Consider the following 5,165-nt stretch of genomic DNA (forward strand, 5'->3'; position numbering starts at 1 on the left):
TTTATAGCCCCAGGCCACGCCCGTTTCGGCGGGACGTGACGTATGGGGCGCGAAGCGCCCCCATTGGTGATGACGTCACGATAGGGCCTTATCGATAGGCTGCTGCAGTTGCCGCAGGGCAGCCAATAGGCGCGCGAGTTGTCTCGCCTATGTCTGCATGCTGCCGCAACGCGTTTTACATTATTTCAAAATTAAGGATAATTTTTTGGCTTCAGTATCTCGCGGAAAAGAGATTTCCCCTAGCGTAAGATTTACGCAGTACTCGTTTCCTCTCTAGAGAGAACCGAGGTTACGTTAGTAACCGAGTACGTTTTCTATTTTACCATTCTCACTGATGCATTCTCCTCTGGCATTGGTTTAAATTATTAAGGTTCCAAATCTGGTGAAATGGCGCACATCTAAGTTACAGTTAAATGTAACCTGCAGCTTATGCAGAGATGAAGTATGTGATGCTTTTTGACAGTATTTGTGATTTCACAACAGCATTAAACTATTATTTTTTAAATTGAGTAAATTCAGATTGTAATGCATGCAAGCACTGTAAAAGTTTTTTTTTTTTTTTTTTTTACTCAAACTCAAATGCTTTATCACTGCTGATAAAATTAGCCATTTTTTAACAAGATGAGAAACTTAGTAATGTAAAGTGATGTTATCCCTAGTGATGTTACCCTAGTGGAACTCTCATTGCATCAAAGATGGACCAGACCTTCTCAATGCAAAGACGTGAAATTGTGGATGCAGATGGAGCAGTGGCCAGCTCTTTTTACAGAGAGACAAGTAAGTACTTATTCATACCGTTTCCACCATGAGAAACCACATTCTGTTTAGGTTTGGCTTTAGAATTGGCCTGTTGGCCTGACCATGCATTGAAAAGATTTCCACACTGTCCCATGCCTTTTTTTTTTTTGTTGCCTGTGTTGTAGGTGTTTTCAGAGTTTAACAGGATAGTCCCCACAGATCTGCAGACTGCAGAGTAACTTTTATGTTGCTGTGGAATGTGGATCGGTACACACCACGCTTTGTCACAATCTTCAAGTCTTCAAGAAGCATTGGAGAGAAATTAGATGAGCTTATGCAGCAAATTAATACAGGGGTGAGTTTACTGCAGCCTTAATTTTTTATTATTATTCTGAGTTGATCATGGTTTTGCTTACAATCTATCTAGCTGTTGTACAATCAGAGTTATATTAGAAAATGTCCTGTCTCATCCAAGCTTGATAATGGCAGTGAATGGCTGTATATTTTTTTAAGTCCATCAGAATGCATCCATCCATGATAAAAGTGCATCTATCCATCAATATATCAATATACGGCCATTCACTTGCATTGTAAAGCTTGGATAAGACAGGACATTTTCTTTTACATAACTCTGATTGTATTCATCTGAAAGAAAAATGTAATATACACACAGGATAACTTGAGGGTAATTTTCATTTTTGGGTGAACTATCCCTAAGAGTCGGCATAAAATAAAAAAACATATAAATTATATAAACTTAATGGGACATTTTAATTAAAGGCAGTGTATTCAGGGCAGATAACTGTCAATTAATCAAGCCTTTTCACTTTTCCCTGTTGTAATATTTTTATTTTTTGGTTTCATTCAGGTATGTGATGTTGATGAAGCCTGGGCACAACTATCTGTTGGGGTGCTGACTGTCATTGATGAGGAAGAACTTCCCTCTCTAACTTTGCCCAGTGTCTACTGACATCATTGTTGAGAGAGGTATTGTAATGGATAATCTGCAGAACCTGCCTCAGACAATTTGAATCTATTTTGGTCAGTCTTATGCTTTAAATTTGGATTACCCAAAAGACTTGAAAAATACTTTTAACTTCATTCAGAAATTGATGCTTGGTTTGGGACAGAACAAACTCCCACCAAAACTGCAATCTCTAAAAAATCTCCTGTTGAGTAATCAAATGTGCAAAATAAAAGGGAAATGAAGCCATTTGTTTAAAATTGTCTACCCATTAGTTCATGAGCAAGTTAAAGGGTTAGTTCACCCAAAAATGAAAATTCTGTCAGTAATTACTCACCTTCATGTCATTCAAAACCTGTAAGACCTTCATTCATCTTCAAAACACAAATAAAGATATTTTTGATGAAATCTGAGAGCTTTCTACCCCCCAATGACCGTAACGTCATTGCAACTTTCAAGGCCCAGAAAGGTAGTAAAAATATTGTTACAATAGTCCATGTGACTACAGTAGTTCAACCTTAATATTATGAAGCGACGAGAATACTTTTTGTGCGCAAAAAAACCCCAAATAATGACATTATTCAACAATCTCTTCTCTTCCACGTCATTCTCCTACGCTGCCTGTTGACATAGTGTAAACAGCCCAGTGCTTCTGGGTTCTACGTTAGAACGAAGGCTTATTATTGGCCAGCATCACACATGACCAGCGTCAGCCAATAATAAGCCTACGTTCTGACGTAGAACCCAGAAGCACTTTACACTACGTCAACAGCATAGGAGAATGACGTGGAAGAGAAGAGATTATTGAATAATGTCGTAATGGTGGAGTTTTTACACACAAAAAGTATTCTTGTCGCTTCATAACATTAAGATTGAAGTACTGTAGTCACATGGACTATTTTAACGATGTCTTTACTACCTTTCTGGGCCTTGAAAGTTGCAATGACATTGCAGTCTATGGAGGGACAGACAGCTCTCAGATTTCATCAAATATCTTCATTTGTGTTCCGAAGATGAACGAAAGTCTTACGGAGTTGGAACAACTTGAGGGTGAGTAATTACTGACAGAATAAAACATTTTGGGTGAACTAACCCTTTAAGATGCTGTCAGCGTATTCATTCAGCGTATGTGTGTCAGAGACATTGCTTTTTCATTGTTTAGGCTAATGAATGTAGCCACTTTTTTTGCACTTCTATATACCAAGTTTGGTCTTCGAATTATTATTGATTAAAGTGAGTAATTGTTATGTATTGAATTGTTAAAGCTGTTTGTTGAGAATGAGGTAGACTCCAGGGTATGGTTTTAAATATATTTATTTTGATTCAGATTTTATATACATTTACTAATACGTTATTAAAATCAAAGGTTGTATTTGTTAACATTAGTTAATGCACTGTATTGTTCAACTAACATGAACAATGAATAGCTGTATTTTTTATTAACTAACATTAACAAAGATTAATAAATACTGTAACAAATGTATTTATCATGGTTAGTTCATGTTAGTTAATACACTGACTAATGTTAACTAATGAACCTTATAACGTGTTTCTGTTTTTTTGTTTTAAAAAAACTTTAAAAAACTAAAGTGACTACACCCAGCTGGCATTTTAACGTAGAGTCAGCGTTGAATCAACGTCAGGTGTCAGTGTTGGATAACCGTTGGATTTTGTCATGGTTGTAAAAATAATGTTGATTTGACGTACAACTCAAATTTTATTTATATTTCTATGTTGAATCCATAGTGAGTTAACAACACCATTTCAACCATTTGGTGTTCAACGTTGTTTTGACGTTGAATTAATGTTTTTTCATAAACTGACATTATTTCAACCACATTTAAACGTTTAAGGTCAGTCGAATGCCAGCTGGGCATAAATTGTATACCCCAATGCAAACTTGTGTGGACCACCCCTGTGTCAGTTGTTAAGAAAACAAATACAATAAATTTACCTTTGAACTGTATCATTGCCTTAAATTTATTTGTCCAGTTGTAAATGTTATCTTTGTAAAATTAAGAAAGTTTTCTCAATGATATATAATAGATGATTGATAGCACTTAAGTTATTGGAGTAAAGCTTACTTGCTCTTTTAAGTGCAATCGGTTTGCATGGTTTTATCAAGTAACCTGGATTGCTTTGGAAGTAAAGTAAACTCAGTAATTCCAAGTTGTATGCAGAAAACATCAGAGTTAACACGACTAGCATAAATGAGTACATCTAAAGTAAATAATCAAGTATACTATACAAATTAGTTTTAAGTTACTAGAACTCTCTTGTAAAGGCGGCCGCACACCGGACGCGCAGCTCAGCGCCGCGCCGCGCCACGTCTAGGACAACTGTCACCTGAAAATCCGATAACATCAGCAATTTTCTGATTTCTGTAAATAAATATAAAACTAAATGTAAATTGCAGCACAGGGTGAAGTCCGTTTATACATTAACTACGATTTGAGACACACACATGTAAATTTTATATAAAACTATGTAAATGGCGCTCTGTGGCGCGGCAGGATTTTGAACACGGTCCTGAGCCGCCGCGGACAGACGCCGAAAGGCGGTGTGTGTACTCTCATAGAGAATAGTGTGTTCGAATTTAAAAGACGTGGCGCTGCGCGGCGCGCCGCCGAGCTGCGCGTCCGGTGTGCGACCCCCTTAAGTGTACACTACTAGACATGCACTTGTTAGTACTACATACTATTCCTATTTGACGTTACTTAGTTTTTTAAGTGCAATCGGTTTGCATGCTTTTTTTGAGTAAGCTGAACTAATCGGATTTTACATAGTGTAATTTTGTTATTGTTATTCAGTGCATAGAATGTAAATAGAGATTAATTTGTTTTTGTTCAACTGTAATTTGTTTTTGTTCAAATTCTCAAATTGTTCAAAATTGTCATAATTTAACCCTCTGATGCTCTTTATTTATGTCTACACTCGTGTTTTTTGGGGTCTCCAGAGACCCCAGACAATAACATTTAATTTTGTAACAAGATAATAGTTTTTTTTTTTACAAATGTAATTTTATTCTGTTTGTTAATGTTTTTACTCAACATTTGTGCAGTTTTTGGAGAATTTATGATATCTTTTAAATTTCTATAAATAAATATTTATTTAAATAAGCTTTTTACAAAAAAAAACAGCATTTGATGTAAAATTCACTTTATAAAAGACCCAGATTTCTAACTTTCATTCATGGGGATAACATGGATCATTTTAAATGGTTTAATGTAACATTTTTGGAAAATGCAGTAAAAAAAAAAAAAAAAATCACTAGATGGCCATAGAGCTCCACTATATGCTATTTGCTATTAGACTACCTGAAAGATATCTTTTCACAAGTTGGATTCAGTTGGATTCATATCTAAATATTATAAAATCACAATTATAACAAAAATAAAATATTTTTGTCAAAGTTTAGCATTTTTTTGTACTGAACCCCCACCCCCCCCCCCCCACCCCATAA

The 5,165-nt window shown here is 35.7% G+C and overlaps 1 long non-coding RNA gene across 1 annotated transcript; it reads left to right on the top strand.

Annotated features, from left to right (window-relative positions):
- Positions 1-318: 318 nt before the first annotated feature.
- LOC309500176 lies at positions 319-2,051 on the top strand. Its single transcript, XR_014206490.1, has 3 exons — positions 319-777; positions 924-1,093; positions 1,607-2,051. It is a non-coding gene; the product is annotated as an uncharacterized lncRNA (long non-coding RNA).
- Positions 2,052-5,165: the final 3,114 nt, after the last annotated feature.

This window comes from Leuciscus leuciscus, assembly GCF_965113295.1.
Source record: "Leuciscus leuciscus genome assembly, chromosome: 5".
Classification (NCBI taxonomy): Eukaryota; Metazoa; Chordata; class Actinopteri; order Cypriniformes; family Leuciscidae; genus Leuciscus; species Leuciscus leuciscus.